The following is a 24,420-nucleotide window of genomic DNA, read 5'->3' as shown; positions in this document are numbered from 1 at the left end:
CTGAGAGTCCAACAGAAAGAGATGAGCCAAGGCCCCCAGCCACCAGCCAGGATTGGCTGTCTGAGATGTAAGTATATCTGCCTTCAGGTATCCCCATGTCTTAGTTATGGTTTCTATGGCTGTGAAGAGACATCATGACCATGGCAACTCACATAAAGGAAAACATTTAATTGGGGCTGTCTTCCAGTTTCACAGGTTCAGTCCATTATCATCATGGCAAGACATGGCAGTGTTCAGGCAGACAATGGTGCTAGAGAAGGAGCTGAGAATCCTAAATCTTGATCTGCAGGCAACAGGAAATGGACTGAAACATTGGGTGTAGCTTGAGCACAGGAGACCTCAAAGTCTGTCCCCATAGTGACATACTTCCTCCAACAAGGCCATACCTCCTAATAGTGCCACTCCCTATGAGTTTATGGGGCCAATTACATTCAGACTACCACACTCTAGATGCCAAACTTCAAAGCCTTCCACAAAAGATCCAGATATTGGGGCAGAAGCAAGCCATCCTAACATGCCCTATGCAATGTTTGATCCATGCAAAGTGGGGTAGAAAAAATGTTTTAATCCACTAAGCATGGGTGAGGATGGTAGGGGTGGGTAGGGTTCAGTTGGGTTGATACTGATCTGTCCCAAAAAGGACAACTCCAGGAAGATATCCTCTGCATCAGATTTGTGACTCCCCCTTTCATCTTTCAGAACACTGTCTCCTAACTTACAGGTCCCAAAAGGAGCATATCTAGTACTTCCAGTGTCACACAATCAATTGCTATATAAGCTTAGTAGCTAAATACCAAGCTTCTCAAATCCCCAGTGTTGAGTTGGATTGGGTTCAGTTGAGTTGGGTAGAGTTGTGTTGGCTTACATAGCATTAGATTAAGTTAGATTTAGTTGAATTATGTAGGGATGACTTGGGTTGGATTGAATAAGGTTGACAGTGGTTTGTCCATGAGAGGACAACCCTGGAAAGTTATCTTCTGTTTTGTAGTCATGGCCCTTCACATCTTTCCTAACACCATCACCTGACTTACAGGTTTGAAAGAAGCATGCCCAATACATTTTCAGTAATGTCCTTCCAAAGAAGTTAAGGTGGCAGCAGCCTATTAGAAGACCAAAGACCAGCCTGAAGGGATGGTGCTAAATTATAGCCACAGATTATAGTCCCACCTGGCCTTATCTTTTGTTCTGACAATAAGTTCAAGGCATGACCAACCATCTAGGGCCCACAGCCAAGGAGGCAGTCTTCTTTTCTCTCACTGACTACTAATACCCAAGAGCTAACTTGCCACATTCACAGAGACCTTGGTGTCTACAGAAACTAAAAATAGGTGTGTGGCCAAGAAGCAAGTATCTATACAACTGTTATTCATTTCGATGCTCACATCCATAAGTTGGGCCTAGAGCTCACTCAGATGTTTTGAGTCTCCCTGTGTGCTGTGGGATGTTCTGTATGGCAAATGTGTTGCTGATTAGTCAATAAATAAAACACTGATTGGCCATTGGCTAGGCAGGAAGTGTAGGCGGGACAAGGAGGAGAATAAAGCTGGGAAGTGGAAGGCTGAGTCAGAGAGACACTGCCAGCCACCACGATGACAAACAGCATGTAAGATGCCAGTAAGCCACGAGCCATGTGGCAAGGTATAGATTAATAGAAATGGATTAATTTAAGCTGTAAGAACAGTTAGCAAGAAGCCTGCCACGGCCATACAGTTGGTAACCAATATAAGTCTCTGTTTACTTGGTCAGGTTTGAGCGGCTGTGGGACTGGCAGGTGAGAGAGATTTGTCCTGACTGTGGGCCAGGCAGGAAAACTCCAGCTACACCTGTGGCTGATCCCAGTTGCATGGCCACTCACACTGGAAACACTACTAAAGCAACAATGGCTGTCTAGCCCAGGGTCAAGTCCAGCCCAGCCTTGTAGACAGATGGCACATTAGCGGTGACGCAGACCTCGATACTGCTGTTTAGAATCCTAACTTAACACTCCCCCCACAGACACTGTCTATGGGCTGCCCAAGTCCACCTGACCATGGACTTTCTCCAGCCACTGATGCCAGGAGCACCACTCACAATCATGCACTTGTGAGCAAAATCATGAACTCCTTTTAGAAATTGCTTTTTGCTTTGGAGCTGAGATGCCACTAAATAGCTGTGTGACTTTGGGCTAATTGTGTGAACTTTCAAAGCCTCATGCTCCCTGTGAATAAAATATGCCTAGCACATTTTTCAGAGAGTTCATGGATGGATTAAATGAGATAATAAGGTATGCTTGTCAAGTGTCACGGTGGTCCAGAAACTGCACCACACCCTATTCATTCGGGGTTTGCTCCTTCAGTTTGGAAAACTGTGATAACCGTCTGCCACTGAAAGCCTAAGTGGGCTCTAAGAAATGGATTGCTTGAGTGGGATCAAGCCTAACTATATTGGAAGGACTTAAAACAAAGGAATAATCAATTGGGATGTGAAAATGTCATGAAAACATATTGCTTTTTTTTGGAATAGGAATCGCATGTGACATTGGAAAGAAAAACCAACCCTCATTTTCATTCTCAAGATGGCAACATGGAAGGGACACTAACTTAGGAATATGATGACCCAAAGTCTTTCCAGTGTTTCCCACAGGAGTGTGTGGTTCTTCAGTATCTCCCCATTACCCAATGACATCATCTAAAGTCATCACCACAGCTGCAGAGCCTTAAAGGAAGTGGCTCCAACTGTGACCCCAATTTCAGCACCCTCCTCTCTGCCCTTCTTATCTCACTCCAGACCTCCTGACCAATTTGCAGGCCTTTGCACTGCTGCTGCATTCACCTAGAATGTTCTCCCCTCTCATCTCCTAGGCTTATGATCTCACTTCATGAGAGATGATGGAGGAGCCCCTGCCCAAATGGCCTCCTCCATCATCGCTCCCCTACTGGACGTTTTCCTTCAAGGTGCTTACCTCTACATGGCCTGTGCTCTTCAGGCTAGAATGTCAGTTCCCCATGGACAGGGAGAGTGTCTGTGTTCACTGTTTCACCCCTGACATCTGGAGCAGCACCTGACCCTGCTCATTGGTGCTCAATGAGTGTTATCAATGAGTGGATAGTGTCAATTCATTGAACAATTCACCTTGGCTCTGTGAGTATGTGGTCCAGAGCTCCTCATGATCTGAGCTCTGGCCACTTGTCTATACCTCCACCACCATCACACACACTCACACTCACACTCACATATGCCAACATGTGCATAGATACACAAACACAGATGCAGCTATACAGACAGACACACAGAACACACTAATACAAGCATGATGACAGAAATGTGCACACCTGTACATAGACACCACACAGGTACAACTATACACACTAGCATATTGGTTGACACATACCCAGGCCTACCAGGATGGACACATGTACACACACACACACACACACATACACATACACATACACGTACACTTTCTATTGGGCAGCTGAAGGGACACATGACACTTACGCTCCCCTTCAGGATGTTTCCACTTTCAATGATATTCTCTCTGCCCAGGTGTTCTCTCCTGGACAGTTATCATGCAGGTGACAGCTCTGTTGATGTCCTTAGAGGGTCAGGATAATGTGGTAAGAGCACAGATTCTGGGCCCACATGACTGGAGTTCACAGTTCAGCTTTTTCCATTTGCCACTTGTTGGCGCTGAAACTTTTGCGTGTCTTAGTTGCTTTTCCAATCAACTGGGATGGTGGTAAGAGTACCAAACTTACAGGGCCATTTTGAGGACTGGATGGGTTAGAAGAGTATCTATCTTACAATGAAGGTGACTTAACTTTTATTGTTATATCCTTCCCATACTTAAGATTATATTAAGGCACCCCTCTCAGCTCTTTAGCAGCCAAAACAGCCATCTGTATGCACAGGTATGGTAAACATACATTCACCATTTTTCCCCAACCAGGGCTGGTGGTTACAGAGAGGCACTCTATCTAATCAGAACCCCAAGTCCAAGGTGCTCAACAAATGTGTTTTTGAATATACTAATGCCCTTGTGTTGAGCCATTTGGTGATGCTGGAATATCACTTTCTCTTCTGTAAAGTGAGATCATTGGAATTTTTCTAAGATTCCTCCAGGTCAAACATTCTATGATTCAATTCCATACCTGACCCTCTATGTGAAGAAAACTTCTTCCCTTATTACACCAGAACCACAATCGGTTTCTTTGTGAAAGCTCTATTCAACTCTTCCAGATCTTTTCCAAAGGAACTTTGGAAAGTGATGAACCCCAAGGGTCCTTGGAAATGAGTTCAACCCCGATTTCTCACTGTGGAGGAGACCTGAGACCCAGACAATGAGGAAGCCTTGTTCAAGGTCACTTGACAAGCTAATGGAAGAACCAGAGTCACAATTCAAGGGTCGTGGCTTACTAGATTATTTTTTTTCTGCACAAAAGTATGATTGGAGAGATGTCTTTAGCAAAGGTCTAATAGTGAAAAAAAACGGATGGAAATTTGAGTGAGAGGATGAGTCATCTCTTTAAAGTATCACTCAGTGCTTTTTCTATTACAATACATAAAAATAACACGAGCTAACTGGGTCCAGGAATTCTTGCTAATGGCTGGGCACTGCATTAAACACTTGACATAGTTTTTTCACTTAAACCTTCAGATGATGCTATGAGAAAAAAAATACCCATTTTTCAGTTAAGAAAACTCAAGAGCTTAGCCAAGAAAAGTACTTTTCCAAAGCATACCTAGACAGTTGAGTGATAAAATGAGGCGCTGAACCTAGGCAATGTGATCCCAGCTGTAAGTATGAAAGGCACACCTGCTCCTCCTGTGAGCCCATTATTAACACGACCGCTGAAATTAAGTTAACATTCCTGGACAAACTGGAGAATTTAGCAGCAACAAGTTCATAAGGAAAAGTGTAGGCTTAGTATTTCCATGTTCTGTTTCTTTTTCTTTTCCCTATTCTTTGTAATGACTATTCCTCTGCAGACAAAATGTCAAGAAGTAGTGCTAGAGACCAAATGTTGAGAAGTAGATTAGAGAAGGCACTAGTTGTCTAAGTCAGCTACTTCCCGGTAACAAAAACCAGCCCAACGTTTGGCAGTATATGACCATAAGCATTATTCCATTGCTCACAGGTCTGAGGGTCAGCTTTATTTCTGAAACTCAGTTGGTCTGATCTGAATTGGACTCAAACCTTCCCCTACATGTCTTCTAACTTTTCTGAGACCAACTGGCTCCTTGGGATAGGCTACCCAGTGGAAATGTTTGTAGCTTAGGCTTAGAACGAATTGGTAGGTTGTCACTTCCATCTACATCCCAGGCCACACCAAGTTGTACCGGCGAGCCCTGCAGTAACAATAAGGGAAACAGAGCCATCTCTGGTGAGAGAAATGGTGCCGGGTATGGGTAGGAGGAGGGAAGAGCAACTGGAAACAGTTATACAACGTACTACAGAGATTCAAGGAGTTAGCAAGAGGAGCTGCAGATGGAGCTCGTTGGAGAGCACTTGCCCAGCATATACCAAACCCTTGGTTTAATCCCCAGCACTGCATAGACCAAGTATGCTAGCACAGACTTGAAATTGTATCACTTGAGGAGGTAGAGACAGAGGATCAAAAACTCAAGGCCATTCTCAGCTGCACAGAGAGTTCAAGGCAAACCTGAGCGATATGAAACACAGCGGAAACAAGAAAACCAATTAGTAAGATGGGAGAAACACGGGGTGGGAGTGGTATTTTATTTATTTCAAATCCCCAAGATTTCCCAGGTCATTTTTAATGCAGGCCTGAGGTTTTCATGGATGGCTGAGAAAGGCAGGAAGGCTTCTAGACCAGACACGGGGTGTGGAAATGAGCAACCTACTGAAGTATGTTCTCAGGCAGCGACTGGCACAGCAATCAGTGCCATGAAGTCTGAGACATGCACAGCATGCAGCCTCAGAGAGCCACGGCCCAAACAATTTCATGGCGGCAGGGGCATTCACAGAAAGTGAGGGGCGCATACAGATGGCCCAGATGCCTCCATGCAGTGAAGGCCAGATGGCCATGCCACTCTACGGAATGGTACACACAGAGACATACAGAGACAGAGACAGAGAGATGGAGCAAAAGAGAAGAACAGAGAGAGAGACAGCGAGAGACAGACCGAAAGAGAGAGAAAACTGCTTCGGTTCCTCTCTGCCCCCTCTCCCTCTGTAGCTAGCAGGGGCACAGTTTCATCGATGCAGGCCTGGAAAATGAAGTCATGGGTTAGAAACTCCTTTGTCCCCATGATGTGTTGTCCTTCTCACTGCCTCCCATGCAGGAGAGCCAATCTTTCTAAGCTCCTTCTGTGAGAAAATTATCTTTGTGTTGCTTGGCACTACAACTCAGCTTCCTGTGACGTCTGTCCGCTTTGACCATCCGTATGCAGCTGTCCATCTTCCTTGAGCCTTCTATTCCCTGAGGAAGCCATTCATGTTCCATCAATGGCTCCTCAGATAAGGACATCTCCAGGCACCAAACTCTTCTACAACACCCCTCTCCAATCAGGTGACAATCTAAAGGAAGCCCCGGGACATGGTGGTACAGATATGCTAGCCTATGCCTTTCTGGGTCGTTTCTCAGGGAATACTGGCTCCATAGAGCTTAAGTACATGTGGGCTCCAGGGAGGGATGTGCTGGTCACTGCATTTGAGAAAGTTCAGGAGGGCAGAAGCCAAAGGTTACATCACTGCAGAACTCTAGAAACCTTAAAGAAGATTATGTGTACTGTGTCTATGCAAAAGGTGAGAAAGCGTTCAACATTTCCCAGAGTCTTCCGATCCCAGGACTCAGTCCTTCCTCTCAGAGAGCATTTCCCAGCACTGCCAGTCCTCAGTGAACTTTTCCGGGAAAGCGGTGCCCAAACTAAATGAGGGAATGAATGAATGAGGAAAGGCTGGGCAATGGCTCAGTTGGCATGAAGACTGAGGTTCAAATCCCCAACAGCCACATAAATGATGAGTACAGCTATTCACCTGCAATCCCAGCTTGTGGAAGATGGAGACAGAGTATCCCTCCCCACCCCCACCCACCCAACGCTGGCTCTCTGGGGTCAAGTGAGATTGTCTCAATATATAATATAAAAAGCTATCAAAGAAGACACTTGGTGTCTACATCTGACTTCCACACATGCACACACATAGATGCCCACACAAAGACAAACATACTTACATGCACACCACACATATATACGTGCAAAAATTTAAAAATAACAACAAGAAAATAAGGAAATAAACCTAAATGGAGTTAAGTTCTAAGCGTTGAGGCAAGTAAGAATACACTGAACTGGGTGGTCTTCAGAAGCCATTGTACCTACAGGGGTCAGCCCACAGTCTCCCAATAAATAAACTGCATCCCAAACCCTATCCACCTTTTTGTTTGTTTGTTTGTTTGTTTGTTTGTTTGTTTGTTTTTGGAGACAGCGTTTCTCTGTGTAGCTTTGTGCCTTTCCTGGAACTCGCTTTGGAGACCAGGCTGGCCTCGAACTCACAGAGATCCACCTGCCTCTGCCTCCCAAGTGCTTAATTAAAGGCGTGTGCCACCACCGCCCGGCCTCCTATCCATCTTCTAATTCCCCCAAGAGACTCAAAGCACTCAAGTGGTCTGGAAGTTCCTCTGAGACGGTGGGCTTGAGTGTCTGTGGGTGTGTGGCGGCGGGAGGGGGGGTGTGCACATTCAACAGTAAAGGCAGAGAGGAGTTGGAGACAACCCTCCAGTGTCTCTCTCCTCTTCTCCCTTTTTTGGGGTGGGGTGGGATGAGACAGGGTTTTTCTGTATAACCATGACTGTCCTGGAACTCATTCTATAGACCAGGCTGGTCTCGAACTTACAGAGCCTGTCTCTGCCTCCTGAGTGCTTGGGATTAAAGGCATATGTTACCACCGCCCAGCCTCTTCTCTCCTTATTGTCTTCCTCTTCTTCATCCTCCTCCTCCTCCTTTCCCCTCCCCTTTCCCTTTCTTTGATATCTTTCCCTCCTCTCCTCCCCCTCTGATCTTTCTTCATCCTCTCCCGCCTCCCACACTCCTCACCTCAACATCCCCGGTGTTCAGGGACTTAGTCTGACCACGTGGAACAGGACTCTGTACTCAGAGCCCTGGGAAAAGATGCAAGGGATGTCTTAGGCACATAAATCATTCTGCAGGCAGCATAGAGGCCCCGAGTTCCCAGGGCTGGAAGGTAATTCCCAGAGCTGAGAATAATTTGGCAGGCAGCCCCAAAGTCAGAGCTGGACTCTGGGCCAAGCTCCAGGGTCGCCTTTCTCTGTGTTACTGTGGGTGTAACCTTGATCCCTCTGCTGAGGTAAACAATGGGATCTGAATAATTTGGGTTGGAAACAGAAGAGGCCCCAGCAAGGCAGAGCACCGAAGTAATAAATGAAGAGTTGAGACAGCTGCACAGAGCATGCCTGCTTCCCTTCCATTAGCACAAACCCGGGGCATCTCTAAAAGCTAAATGGCATCGCTTTCCACTCCCTATAGTAGGGACCGGAGTTGCAGAAGCCACAAATCACTAAGAAAAGTGCAGAAGAATGTTCACCATTTCTTGGAATGGAAATAATAATAAATAATAATAATCTGTTTCGTGTATTTTGCCAAGACATGTTCTCCAAGGAGCTTTGCGTTCAGATTTATCGTAAGTTCCCAGGGTTCAGATAGTTTTTAATTAAAACTTTTATTGGGGAAAAATACAAATTAAAAAATCATTCCCAGAAGTGACTTATGGGGAGGGTCACTAGATTTCATTTTCTTGGCATTTGTCCTTCCCTTGTTTTGTCATTTAGATGGTTACAGCATGAGCAATCTCACTCTGTTGACTGATCAGCTCATACAAATTGACCACGAGTTCCCGAACTGCTCTCCCTGGAAGGCAGGGACAGGTGGGAAATGTATGAGCTGCTCCTAAGTGCAATTCTTCTCACACCCCCAGCTGCCATGCTGGGGATACTTTCCATGCTGTCCCTCATGACTTTGTCCCCAAATCCACATCAGTGAGCAATTTTAATCACATGAGAACCATGAATCTTAGAGGGCTTAATAATCCTGAGGAAAATCTCACAGGTGGTGGCAAGATGGAACCCAGGTCTCTAGCTGGCTCCTGGCCACCAGCATGCTCCTGTATCCCAGGGAAGTGGGGGAAGGAAGGAGGGATATATGCAAATGAGAGAGGCTGGGAATTCTCCCTGAAAAGTGCTGAGGCAAGAGTTCCGGGATTAAGGAAGTGTTTCTGGGGGAAGCCAATAAAAGGTGCACTCACTAAAGTGGAAACTGAAGAAAGCCATGATGGGGTACAAATTCAAAGCCACACCTCAGCCTCATCCCACAGGAGAGATTCGAGAAGGTGAAGCACGACCCAGAGTTTGTCCTGCCTTCCAGACTTAGGTCCATAGACTTAGGACTTTTTTTCACCATTTTTTATTGTTGGTGTGTTTGTGTGTGTGTGTGTGTGTGTGTGTGTGTGTGTGTGTGTGTGTGTGTGTGTGTGTGTGTGTGTATGTGTGTGTGAACATATGTGCCCATGCACATGCATGTGAATGACAGGTGACTAATGTCTTTCTCAATCACTCTCCACCTCATTTTTAAGACGGGATCTCTCGCTAACCTTGGAGCTCATTAATTTGGCTAGGCAATCTCCCCAGGCCCAAGCTGGGGTCATTGTATTTGTTTTGTTTACTGCACACTTGGCACTAGCTGGGGTACCCCAGGGTGGAGGCAATGGTGGAAAGGGGAAGGAAAAGCTCTTAGATATTTTCAGTTTGCTGTACTTTTAGGGAGGTGCCAATGTCTGGGTCAGCACTTTGGGGGCTGCAAAGGCCCCTGAAGCTGGAAGCCTCTTCTTTCCCCATATCTGTGGCTGAATGGAAATCCCTGAGATTGTGCAGTTATGCTTGTTTGAAATTGGTAACAGCCTGTTTCCACCCACCAGACAACTTAGCCATGGCTGAGGGGTCTGGCTGTCCAACCAAGTCAACCCACACGTAGGTAGAAGACCAGCCATGTATGCAGTCTTAGTAAGGACTGAACCTTGGAAGGCATAGGTCCTGCCAGATTCTCTAGGCTCCTGAACATTGCTTAGCAAAAGACTATGTGTGAGTTGGCATGGCCACAGGCCGGGAGGTAAAGAGACACCAATGGGGGTTATACCTTCTGGCTCTGTTCCCAGAGTGTTGTGGAATATTATTTTAAGATGTGTTACATTTGTTCATGCTGTGGAATATTTGTTTAATGATGCAAAGATGTGTTGCATTCTTTTATGTTGCATTTGTTTAACTCTGTAAAGCTGTGTTACTTTGCCTGTCTAAAACACCTGATGGTCTAATAAAGAGCTGAACGGCCAATAACAGGGCAGGAGAAAGGATAGGTGGGGCTGACAAGCAGAGAGAATGAGTAGGAGGAGAATCTAGGGAAGAAGAGGGAGGAGCAAGAAAAGGAGGAGAGAGGATGCCAGGGGCCAGCCACACAGCCAGCCATGGAGTAAGAATGATACATAGACTAAAGAAAGGTAAAAAGCCCAGAGACAAAACATAGTTCAAGAGAAATGGGATAATTTAAGTTAGAAAAGCTGGCTAGAAACAAGCAAAACTAAGGCCTGTTAGACTTATTCTTATGTCTCCACGTATTTATTTGAGAGCTGGGTGGCAGGCCCCCAAAGGAAAAAACAGCAACACCCAACTGCTCCAGAGGACACACTGTCTTTGGTCCCGGTGCTGAGATGAACTGTGCGTCTGCTTTGACCGTGGTCCTCCAACACCTCAACTACTGCCGACAGCCAGGAGCCTGGGTCACCGGTGCCTCTCTGTCCAGGAGGAAGCATAGATGTGGGGTGCTACTGACATGGGACAGTGGAGGCAGTGCCAGGGTAGGGCCAGAATTGTTCTCACAAACCTTTGTTGCTGGGTCTTGGGCCTCTTCTTGTGACCCAGGGTCTGATGTGAGTGCCTTCTGGATCCTTTACCAACCTTCCTTTTACTGTGAACTTCATTGAGTAGGCATCTGCCTGGCTATCAAGTGTGGAGGGGTCCTGAAACAGCTTGACCACACAGCTGCCATGACAGACTTAGAGGCCCAGACACAGCTTCTGTGACAGGCTTACTGGTAGGCAACACCCAGACCCAGAAAAAGCCACAAGCTGACCCCACTCCGGGAGGGCCTACATCTAAGGGGAAGTACCTGATATCCCAAACATTCCAACCATTAGATAAGGTGGCCAGATGTCCCTGAGTCTAGCACACACCTATTTTTGTTTTACAGGTACCCCTAGACAAATGTCAGCCAATCAGGGTCCTGAACCCTGAAGATCTCCTAACCCAATCTCTGCTATGATAAAAACTCTACACAGCCTGGGCTCAGGGCTCTCTGCTCTCACTGCTGCATTGGACAGACAGAGGGACCAAGCTCAGAGCTTGAAAATAAAGGCTCTTTGCTTTTACATACAGGATTCGGTCTCTGTGGTGGTCTTTTGGGGATCCCCGTGATCTAGACATAACATCAAGCAGTCTCTAAGATCCATGGCAGTTCAGGTGCATCAGAGCAGCCTGACATGCTGAACCTAGGTACCAGGGTACATGTACATCCCTTTCTCGCCTAGCCAAAGGGCAAAAAAAAAAGCCCATATCCCAGCATGCACTGTTTTCTTCATTTGTATCAATAGATGTCGTCACTGCAGTTAAAGGAATCAACCTTCTATGGTGGGATTTCCATTCTGTGCTGCTGAAAACATATGATGTTGAGAAGAAAGAAAAAGTTATAATGATATCATCAGGATGCTCTGGCCTTTGTAAAATGTAAATGCATTGAAGACAGAGGTGCGTGGGTTTCTGCAAACATATACCTAGCAAGTAAAATCCAAGTAATATACAAGTCTTTGGCCAGTGCTGACCTTAGGGGTGTGAAGGAGCTTAGCTTCATTTGTAAATCTGGATTCTTTAAATATATGGAAAAAATGAAAAAAATATGGCAAAATGTTATTTGTATAACCTCTGTGGCAAGTTCATGGGTATTTCATCTTACTTCCTATAACGTTCTATGTTTGGACTGTTTCTTAGTCCTAAATCATGTTTTAATGATTTTTTTTTATTCCAAAAAGTTGAGCTGAAGTTGCATGTCGACAGACCCTGTGACCTGGTCACTCTACTCTGAAGGATATACTCCATGGAATTTTGGAGGGCACTTACCAAAAAAGGCACACAAAGAATGGTCAATGACTGATGACTAACAACTGACCCACAGCAGTGAGTAGGGAGAACGAATGAACATAGGTGTGCATGTGGAAGGCAATCCCACTCTGCAGTGAGAGGGATCACACCAACAGTATAGAGCTCACACACATGGTGCTGAGACTGAGAAACACACCGGATAGAGCTCACACACATAGTGCTGAGACTGAGAAACACACCAGATAGAGCTCACACACATAGTAAGTACTGAGGCCGAGAAACCACTGGATAGAGCTCACACACATGGTGCTGAGACTGAGAAACACACCGGATAGAGCTCACACACATAGTACTGAGACCAAGAAACACACCAGATAGAGCTCACACACATAGTACTGAGGCCGAGAAACCACTGGATAGAGCTCACACACATGATGCTGAGACTGAGAAACACACCAGATAGAGCTCACACACATAGTACTGAGGCCAAGAAACCACTGGATAGAGCTCACACACATAGTACTGAGGCCGAGAAACCACTGGATAGAGCTCACACACATGGTGCTGAGACCGAGAAACACACCGGATAGAGCTCACACACATAGTACTGAGGCCGAGAAACACACTGGATAGAGGTCACACACATAGTACTGAGGCCGAGAAACACACCAGATAGAGCTCACACACATAGTACTGAGGCCGAGAAACCACTGGATAGAGCTCACACACATGATGCTGAGACTGAGAAACACACCAGATAGAGCTCACACACATAGTACTGAGGCCGAGAAACCACTGGATAGAGCTCACACACATGGTGCTGAGACCGAGAAACACACCGGATAGAGCTCACACACATAGTACTGAGGCCGAGAAACACACCGGATAGAGGTCACACACATAGTACTGAGGCCGAGAAACACACCGGATAGAGGTCACACACACAGTGCTGAGACTGAGAAACACACCGGATAGAGCTCACATGGTGCTGAGACCGAGAAACACACTGGATAGAGCTCACACACATAGTACTGAGACTGAGAAACACACCAGATAGAGCTCACACACATAGTACTGAGGCCAAGAAACACACTGGATAGAGGTCACACACACAGTGCTGAGACTGAGAAACACACCGGATAGAGCTCACATGGTGCTGAGACCAAGAAACACACTGGATAGAGCTCACACACATAGTGTTGAGACCAAGAAACACACCGAATAGAGCTCACACACATAGTACTGAGGCTGAGAAACACACCAGATAGAGCTCACACACATAGTACTGAGGCCGAGAAACACACCGGATAGAGGTCACACACACAGTGCTGAGACTGAGAAACACACCGGATAGAGCTCACATGGTGCTGAGACCGAGAAACACACTGGATAGAGCTCACACACATAGTACTGAGACTGAGAAACACACCAGATAGAGCTCACACACATAGTACTGAGGCCAAGAAACACACTGGATAGAGGTCACACACACAGTGCTGAGACTGAGAAACACACCGGATAGAGCTCACATGGTGCTGAGACCAAGAAACACACTGGATAGAGCTCACACACATAGTGTTGAGACCAAGAAACACACCGGATAGAGCTCACACACATAGTACTGAGGCTGAGAAACACACCAGATAGAGCTCACACACATAGTACTGAGGCCGAGAAACCACTGGATAGAGCTCACATGGTGCTGAGGCCGAGAAACCACTGGATAGAGCTCACACACATGGTGCTGAGACCGAGAAACACACCGGATAGAGCTCACACACATAGTACTGAGGCCGAGAAACCACTGGATAGAGCTCACACACACAGTGCTGAGACTGAGAAACACACCGGATAGAGCTCACATGGTGCTGAGACGGAGAAACACACTGGATAGAGCTCACACACATAGTGCTGAGACAGAGAAACACACCGGATAGAGGTCACACACATGGTGCTGAGGATAAGAGTTAGACTGGATAAAGTTCACATACACATCATGCTGAGGGAGAGAACCATACCTACTGCATGTCTACTTTGATAGAAAATTCCAGAACAGAAAAATTTGGAACATCCAGGTATTTAAAGTCAGGATAGTGCTTATCTCTGAGGTCGTAGGGAGTAGAAGGCGGCTCCAGGGGATCTCAGAGGTCCTGATGCTGAGATGTGTCTTGTGTGCATGTATGTGTGTATATGTGTGTGCACACACATGTTTGTGTATGCCATGGCATGAGTGTGGAGGTCAGAAGACAATTTCAGGGAGTCCGTTCTCTCTTTCTACCATGTGGGTCCCAGGGATCAAATTCAGGTTCTCGGGCTTAGCAGCAAGCACTTTTACTTTTGGCCCATGGGATGTTTCTAGCTCCAGATGTGGGTCCAAGAGTGTGCTCAGTTTCTAACAAGTCACAATGTGAGCACTTGGGACATGTGCACTCTTCATCAGGATGTTATATCTGATGAGCATATTAATAGTTTTTCCAAAAGTGAAAGTGAAGGCACATTGGTTGGAATGCTCTCTGCCTGGCCTAGTCCATGGAAGTCATTCTCAGCCTTTAATTTCTCAGCTTGAATCCATCTATTGATTCCTAGTGTTGTAACATGCTCTGGAGTGAACATGAGCTGATAGGCTGGAATGGCCTCTAAGTGGCCACAGTCGGGATGGCCTGTGGGGCTCTGTTAATGGTATTTCATACAAAGTTGCCCTGCATCTCTGCCTCTCCCCAATGTCTATTTCTAGCCCAGGCCTGTGAGAAAAGGATTTATCTCACTCCAAAGGAAATTCAACTCCCATTACTTGCTCTTGAGCAGTTGGGCCCACCACACTCAGGAACCAAGTGCCTGGGTTTCAAGACAAAGACTTTCCAGTGAGCCTTCAAAAGGACAGGCTTCCTTCTATGCCTCACATGGGAGCCTGGATCTCGAAGAGTCTTTGAGAAGAGCCCTACACAAGCACACAACCAAGGCAATGCAGTCTCCAGAGGGGACCCACATAACTCAGAGCCTCCATCTTCCTACCATGTCCCTAACAGATACCTGCAGTCCATCAAGGCCCTCTGATCCAGAGGACCCAAGGAAGTCTCATAGTCCTCTACACCTCTATATCTCTCTGGGAAGCTCAGAAGATGATATACCAAAGAGACTCTTCTCTGGCCACACAAGAGCCCTAGGTGTGTGGGATGTGCAGCTCGGTAGTTGGATGCTTTCTGAAAACCGACCTACAAAGAGCAGACCTTCTGAGCCAAGCATGGTGGTGCATGCCTTTAATCCCAGCACTCAGCAGGCAGAGGCAGGTGGATCTTTATGAGTTTGAGGCCAGCCTGGTCTACAGAGCAAGTTCAGGACAGCCAGGGCTACACAAAGAAACCCTGTCTTGGGATTAAAAAAAAAGAATAGACCCTCTCTCTCTTCTCAGGAATGAGTTACAGGCAGCCATCTCCACAGTCACTTGTAGACAAGGCTGCCATCTCACAGCTCCAGGGAAAGCCAAGCACCAGACATGCAAAGGGGGTGACTTCCTGTGAGCAACGTGACAACCATGCCCACTGGGAAGCTGTACCCTTTGGGAGTGTTGTCTGCACAAAAAGCCCTTGTTTGTATCATCAAGAGTCTGTAGGCCTTGGTGTCTTGCCCCTGACTAGCCTATGCACGCTCTCAATCCCTTGTCCAGCCCCATGGCTTTCTGAAGCTTCCCTGAGGGTGAAGAGGGGAGAGGCTGAGGTGCCCACAGCCAGCCATCTCCGAACACATCTTCTCTCTGGCCAGGGAGGACTGACACCGTGCATACTGTGGCTCACATCCAGCTACCCAAATGCCTGCCATGGCTGAGGTGGTACACAGAGCCTTCTTCTCCTCAGAGAGGATACGACAATGATTACTACTACATCACTGCTAACCCCCATTTAACCCCACTGACTGCGCTTCTGACTTGTTGAGCCTCTCAATCCAAGGCAGAGCTCCGAGGTCCCTGAGATGACTGCTGTGTAAGCTAGCTCCCTCGCTCCACTCAGCACTCCATTCCTCTCAGGGATCCTCCGGGACGCTCTTCCTTCCCACACTCCACCCCTGTCACGGCTCAGAACAGGACCTGACAAAAGCCTCTAAGGACTTCACAAGTTTTCATTCCATTTCATTCTGCAATTTCAGACCTAACCCTCCAGGCATTTGTGCTGAGGTTGTAAGATGAATCCTAACTCCTCTCCTCTCCTCTCTTGCCCTCCCCTCCCCTCCCCTCCCCTCCCCTCCCCTCTCTCCCTTCCTCCCCCACCCCCATCCATCCATCTCTATCTCTTGAGTGTCCCCCAAGTGAGCATATAGCTGAAATGAAAATGGACAAAGGGACCTTGCTCCCCCAGCAGCTGACAAACAGGCATTTTCTGCCCCAGGGCAGGGTAGTACTTCTCAGAATTGAAACCCTCCTTCATGTTGCGTTTGGACCACCACTAAAAGGCCCTAAATCACACAAAGTTCTAAGTTCCATCACACCATGGCCTGTGCCAAAGGGCCACAGCCAGAGCTGGCTCTACAATGCCAGTATATTTAGCCTTAGATTTGTACCTAATCAGAGACCAGAGAAAGTTCTTGAAGAGTGAGATGACAAGCAGTGTGTCATTTGGGGGAAGGTACACCAGAGAAAAATTTGTATAATTGGCTCAGTTAAGGGCTCTGCAATGTCTAAGACAGAGGAGAGGAGGACCCAAAGCACAGCAAACATCTAGAAAATTCCAAGGGGTAGAAGCGAGCAACAAGGTTGAGCAGGCAAAGAAGCCTGACCCATCATTTCCTGGTGAAGCCAACACAAAACAGAATTGTTGACTTATGGAAAAGAACACAGTCTTAGGGGATGCTGACCTAGCCATTCTTCCCACAGGGAGGATCCTGAAACCACGGGTCCTGAAGAAGTGATTCTCCTGGCTGCCGGGTCTGGACAATTCCCAAGCCCACCACTGGTCTGTCTAACGACACAATGAGCCAATTCTCTGAGGTGCTGAAACTTGGCCTACACAAGTTCAAGGCTTGAAGGCCATCCCAGGATCCCATCGGGGCTCTTTTCTCCGTGTGCTGTCTCTCCAGGGAGAAGAAACTGATCTCTGAGAAACTGGCAGCAGCCACCTGAGAGACATGGCCTTGGCTCCAGACCAAAGGGCACAAAGGGAAGAGGTTACTCTCATGTTACTCCTACCCCACGGCAGCCAAGAGTGGAGACTGACCCTGGACCAGACCTGTTCACCAGGATGTCAAGGCAACTGCTGAGAGTCCTCACAAAGCATGGTCATGTGGCATGGAAGAATGGACAGCTGGCTTTAACAGAGATCCCTGTTTGCACCTGGTGTGAACTGAACCCACTGGGGGGGGGGTGTCTCAGTGGGTACTTCACTTGGGTTCCCTGGTGACAGGGCTGACATAAATGCCTGTGTTACAAGCCCCTGTGTTAAAGGCTCAGAGGTGGTGGGGTCTTTAAGAGGTGGAGCCTAGTGACAGAACTTCAAGGGTCACTGAGGGCATGCTCTCCAAGGGAACTATGATGCTTTGGTCTTTTCCTCCCTGTGTGCTTCTTGGCTACCATGAAGTGAGTAGCTCTCTCATGGATTAAAGGCTTGGTCCCTGGCCTCTAGCATACTGGGAGATAATGGAAGCTTCGGGAGATGGAACCTAGTGAGAGGAAGTGGGGACTCTAGGTCACTTGGGGAACCCAAATCACTTCCATCGCTCTTTCTCTTCTAGTAGTCATGAGGTAGGCAGTCTTGTCCACCGCATGCTCCCCACCCTCAAACTCTGCCTCAACACAGACTCCCAAAGCCAAGAGCAGAGAGGCAGCGAGCCACAGCTATCCTCTACCCCATTCAGTTGACTTCTTTAGATGTTTGTCCCAGTGACAGAAAGCTGCCACACAGTACAAAGGGTTTATGGAGGGGGAGGAATCCCGGGGGACACCTGGTGAGAAGAGGCAGCAGTCAAGGAACCTAAACGGACACCAGCTCTGCTAAACTGACAGCCATGGAGTGGCCAGCAGTTCTACAGGGTTTCCCTAACGTGGACAGTCCAGGAAAACTAGGCAAGTTCTTCATCCCACCTTAACCCAACCCCACAGGTTATCTCTGATGCATGAAAGTCACTGCAGGGTTGTCTCCCTCACTTAGAAGCAAGCAAGAGGCCCACCTTCTGTATGCCAGGCAGAGGTCTTTGGCCACACCTCCAGCCCAGACCCCCCAGGTGGAATCTCTCGCTATCTCCAGGTAAAGTGGAAACCGTCCAAGAAGGGCAATCCCCTGAGGCAGAGGCAACTATGAGCTGGTACACACCAATTTCTGTCCCCACTCCAGACAGATGGGAGCACCAGCCAGACCAAGGGGCTTTGGACAAGGTGTTGACAGTGCCTGCTGCTTGGAGAGGTAAAAGCTATCGGTACCTGAGGGAGGCCAGATACTCAGCCAACACAGTGGCAAACAGCCCCCAGCAGACATCTCCAGGCAAATGCATGCCTCCCTGGGAGTAAGGGTTAGAGTTTCTGCCACTAGGCTGCATGTTCAGAGGAGAAAGACACAGGATGAGCCAGCCATGGGGCCAAGGGATGGGATCGGGGACGGGATGGAGGATGGGATGGATAAACTGATTCATTTCCACAGCTCTGTAGATGTTAATGGCATTAGCTCAAGGCTTCACTCATGCCTCTTTGATACAAGCAAGAGAAAGGCTCTGGGTGACATTCAGGATTCTGCCAGCCATTGACAACATGAGGCACAATAACTCATATTTATACACTCCAGCCACATTCCACATTCAACAAAGCTTTGATAAAAATGAGAAAACGCTCTCCCATGCATAACCACCAATCAGCTGTCATTTTTCTTTTCAAAATACAAGGACTCCTTAGTGAGATATGTAGTCCGATGAAAGTTACTAGTTAGCACCTTTAGAAGGCAAGCTATCGTGGAATGAAGAGAGGCATGAAATGCAGCACGTTCCTAAGGTGCGTTGTGCGGGGCCTCGAGAACTTGTGCATCAAGCATTTACTGAGTTCCTGTTATGTAAGAATCTCAGTGCTGAGGGCTGAGGAGGGAGGGGCAGTACCAGGTCTCCCACTCAGGCAGCTCCCTAGTCATTGGGGAAGCTGGATATGGACATGCAACATCTACAAAAATGTTGGGGATCAGAGAGTAACAGCAGTTATGTTCCAAGCAGGGTACTGGGATGAGAGGAACCCATGGGTTTCCCTGAGAATCGGATCATCATAGATGAAGTGCATGTCAGGGTGAAGCAGACATTGCTAATGGCCCCCAACATCTATCCTCCCCTTCTTCCCAATGTTAAAAAAGCCAGACAAAAGGGCACAGTGACTAAAACTACATTTCCCAGGTTCCTTTGAAATTATGTGTATGATTAAGTGTGCTAGCCAGTGAGAGTGGAGAGTTTTGTGTGACTTCCAGGGACTATCCTTAGTTAGAACCAAGCCCCCCTTAATCCTTGCCTCCTTCAGGCTGGTTGTGGGATGCCAGAGGTAATGGCTGGAGCTTGAGCAGCCATTCTGGACTGTGACATGAACCTACCGTGTTGAAGATGGTGGAAAAAAGACGGAAGTAGCCTTTGGTCTGTGACAACTTAGTGGACCAGCTTGAAGAGCCTTGGACTGTGTGACCCCTGCTTCATGTTTGGAGAAATAACTTCTGCTTCACTGAAGTAAGCCATTGTTGGTTTGGATTTTCCACCAGTCACAGCCAAGCAAAAGTACTGCCTCCAGCCTCCATTCTCCAACTAGCTCTTTTGTATTCTAGAATGCAGAGCCCTAAGGAATAGAAGATTCGCTGTCCCAGCTATCGCTAGTGATATCAACAGGTATCTTTTGGCTTTTGGCTTCTTGAGGGTCTCACCCCTAAGCCCATGCTTCTTCTCAATGTAACCAATGCAGATGGCCAACTGAAGCACGGAACTGGGGAACAGTGATGATTCCAGAACCTTCTAGCTACCTCCGCAGGACTCAGTCCACACTGGGGGGCTAAAGCCTAGTGCAGGGCTCCCTGTGCTAGGTCAGGGCTATCGCCAGGCAGCTCCACTTCAACTTGTGCCTGTGACAGCTTCCTTCTCCCAGGCCTCGCTCAGCCCCTGGGACCTCTCACAATCTGCCTGCCATGTCGAGTCGATCCAGCCTGCTTATGGCTGATCCAGCCTGCCATAAGCCTGCTTCTCTCCAGGCCTCTGTCCCACCTCTTCAGCCTCCTCCTTCCCTTTCCAGCCCTTCACACCAACACTGTGTGTGCAATTGGCACCTAATGCAATTAGCACTTAATGTGAGCTATTCTGTGATGCTAATGGAGGCTTCTCAGTGAAGTGGGGGAGGGGCAGCTTCCAAATGGAAGCAACTCAGGGAAACTGAGCCCCAAGTGGGAAACTAGGAAACCTGGGTTCCCTTGACCACTTCTGCTCTCAGTATGCTGTGTGTCCTCAGGTCAGCTACTCAACTTCTCTCTGCTTTCAAAAGCTACCACTAGAAAGCAGAAACCCTGTCTTGAAAAGCGAAAGAAAGAAAGAAAGAAAGAAAGAAAGAAAGAAAGAAAGAAAGAAAGAAGAGAAGAGAAGAAAAGAAAAGAAAAAAAAAGAAAGCAGAACTCCCACTTTGGACTTGAGGGCCTACTTAGAGCCAAAGCTCTGTTGGTAATGGCTCCATGCACAAACACAGCTCACTGTCTGGTTTTGTAAACGGGTTTCCAGAGTGAAGCCACACCTGTGTGTTTGACTCTGGCTGCTGCCAGGCTACTATGGCAGAGTCAAGGAGTGCTGACAGAAACTCATGACCTAAGAAGCCCACCCTGTTTGCCCTCTGGCCTTCTGCTGAAAAAGCTGGCTGAGTCCTGCCAAAACAAGCCAAGGACCCATAACTCTTGCCTCAAAACATAGGACCTCACCAGGGAGATGGCACACACTTGGAATCCCAACATTCAATAGGCTGAGGCAGGAGGATCTCAAGTTTTGGTACAGACTGGACTATATAGTAAGTACAAGGCCAGTCTGAGCTACATGGCAAGTTCAAGGCCAACTGTCTCAAAAAACCAAACCAAACCAAACAAACAAAATGGGGGGGGGGGGATCCAGATGATTCAGCAGGTAAAGGCACTCACTACCCAAACCTGACAAGCTGAGTTCAGACCCTGAGACCCATAGTGGAAGAAGGCAACTGATTCCCCCCAAAAAAGCTGTCCTCTGACCTTCGCAAGGACCTGGGGCTGTGACATGTGCATACACACACACACACACATACACACACACACACACACACACACACACACCCCTCTCACAGGTACAGCGCCAGCTCACTACTGGCCTAGTAATCGATGGTTAGATGGGCCAGAGAGGTAGCTCAGCGGGTAAAAGCACTTGTTTCAAAAGCCTGAGAATGTGAGTTCCATCCCTAGATCCCACAGTGGAAGGAGAGAACGGACTGATTTCTTTGTGCAGAATAATAATAAATAAAAACTAAATTTAAAACAAACAAAAACTGACAGGCAGTGGTGGGGGGCATGCCTTTAATCCCAGCACTCGGGTGGCAGAGCCAGGCGGATCTCTGTGAGTTCCAGGCCAGCCTGGTCTACAGAGTGAGATCCAGGACAGGCACCAAAACTACACAGAGAAACCCTGTCTTGAAAACAAAAACAAAAACTTAGGACCGGAGTCTGTGCATTCATTCAACAAACACTTAATGGATGCCAAGCTTCTGTGTAGACACTGGAGTCACTGCAGTAAACCACGCCTCTTTCCACCCAGAATGAAGAAGATAGGAATATTAATAAATGCATGTGGACGGATAATGCTGCATAGAATATTAAAGTAGAACGTGAAGACAAAGGCAGGGAGGTGAGGCAGAGTGAAGATTGGAAGTCAATGGGATCTCTAGTAAAAGCACATAGGGAGCAGCAAGTGCAAAGGTCCTGAGGCAGGAATCGGACAAGTCTGTTGGCAGGCACATGAGCAAGCCAGCACACAGTGGAGCGTGGAGACAGACGGTGAAGCCAGCATAATCATAGGAGCTGGATCCCAGGGCATCTGAAAGATTCTAGCCTCAACTAAAAGAGAGAAAGAACGAACTAGGAAAATACGAACCATATGACCCAGCTACGCCACTCCTGGGTTTTTACCTGAAGGACTCCACATCAACACATCACAGACACACTTGCACAGCAGTGTTGACTGCAGTGTTATTCAAAGTAGGTGTGTTACAGAAGCAACCTGGGTGCTACATGGTTGTTGGTTTTTTTTCTTATTTGTGGGTCCTAGATTTTATATAGATAAAATCATGAATGTATGTATGATATGAAAATAGAAAATGAAACTGTCTGGGGGGACAAAGAGGACTAATAGGAGCAGAGAAAATAGGGGGCATTCGGGGAATATGCTCAATATACAGCATACACTTGCATGGAAATGGCTTTATGTAGCCCAGCATCGTGTGTAATGAATATATACCAATGAAAATTAAAAATAAAGATTTTAAAGGATTCTAGCCTTGACTCTGAGAGCACTTCATTATCACAGGAGAGCTGTGTGCTGAGAAAGAATATTTGGTGTCCGCTTAGGCTTCGGGAGGAAAGGCTGTGGAGGTTGGGCAGGCAGCAGGGAGATGAGACAAGACGAAGTACAAGGGTGGCTCAGAGCATTGCAGCGGGGGTGCTGGGAGCAGCTGAAAAGCGGACGTCCTTTCCCAAGTCAGATCCAACAGCAAGGTGCTTGTTTCAGAAACAGGAAGTAGAGTGAAAGTCTGGCCCCACCACTGCCTGTCCCTAAACAGAGGAGCTTGCCCTAATGTTGCCTGCTGGATGCCTAGAATAGGAGGTGTTTACTACGAACCATTTCTGTCGGAAATGATTGACACATGCACCAGTGATAAGGAAAAGATCTTCTCACCACAATAGGGTCAGCAGCTGGACACCTCAGCAGCAGTTTCCCTAGAAGGCACTGCATGGCAAAAGCCCCAGGGTGGTCCAGAGTCCCTTGGAAGGCAAGTAGGCAGACAGAGTGCTCCTCAACCTAAACCATCAGGTCCTTCCTCTGCCCAGAGCCCTCTCAGATGCCTTGGGCTACAGGTCAGCTAGAGTTACTTTCTTTGTACCCTGGGCTGACCTGGGAGACTCAGGGAACCGGTAGAATACAGTAGAAGTGACACTGTGGGACATCTGAGGGTAGTTCCGGCAGCTCCTGGAAGACTCCAGTGTCAACTATGCAAGCAGCCTGATCCTTAAGAAGACTTCCGGAAGGTCAGCATAGGAACACATCCATCATCTAAGCCTTCAGATGACTCCGCCCCATTTAGGATCTGATGGAGGCCCACTAGGACCTGCTTCCAGTTCCTTGCCCCTGAGACCATGTGTAAAATGAAACCTTGAAGTTTGATCATTGGTTGTTATGCAGCCAGCAATAATAATGAAATTCAGTGAACAACTGGGCATGGTTACAGGTGACCGTGGTCCCAATATTCAAGAAACTGAAGCAGGAGGATTGAGAGTTCAAAGCCAGCCTAGGCTACAGAGTGACTGTAAAGCCAGCCTGGGATATATAGCAAAACTCTGTCTCAAAAAAAAAAGTAAAGAAGAGATGAGGAGAGGGGCAGGAAGGGGAGGTGGTGGAGAGAAAAAGGAGGAGAGAAGAGAGAAGATAGGGAAGGGGAAGGAAGAAGGGAGAGAGGGGGAGAGGGGAAGAGATGGAGAGGAAAGGAGAGAAGAGAGAGGAGGGAAGGGAAGAGAAGGGGAGGGGAGAGGAAAGGAGGGGAGGGGAAGGCAAGGGAGGGGAGGAGGGGAGGGGAGGAGAAATAGCACTGATCGTTGCAGAAGGCCCATTGGTAGACTAGACCTACCTGATGGTCCCCTGATCCCCACTTACACACAGAGAGGCAACTGTCAGAAGAACAGACTGAAGCCATCATTAAGCTATTTCATCTTCCAGAACAACCCCATGGACCACCTGAAGATGGGACTCTGATGTCCTAGGCTGTGAGTAGCAAGCAACTGCTGCTGAGTTAGGGTCATTTTCTTGCTCCTCTGTGCACATGACAGCATGGGGGTTGGAGATCACCACCATGGGCTGAACAGCATCTGATACCAAACAGAGAGTGGGGCCCACCCCCCGAGTCCAATGAGGGAGAGATTTATGCTTCTCACTCCCCATCTGCAAAGCAAAACAAAAATAGCTGAAAAGCCGGTTTTCTGCTTTAGCGCCTCTGTGAATAAGCGTATAAATTTCGGTGACATTTCTGGAGGCTTGCTGAAGGGGAAAAAAGCCATCC

This window comes from Peromyscus californicus, unplaced genomic scaffold, assembly GCF_007827085.1.
Source record: "Peromyscus californicus insignis strain IS unplaced genomic scaffold, ASM782708v3 Scaffold_10__1_contigs__length_136768540, whole genome shotgun sequence".
Lineage (NCBI taxonomy): Eukaryota > Metazoa > Chordata > Mammalia > Rodentia > Cricetidae > Peromyscus > Peromyscus californicus.
The sequence above is the reverse complement of the archived record's forward strand: the minus strand, read 5'-3'. Positions refer to the sequence as shown.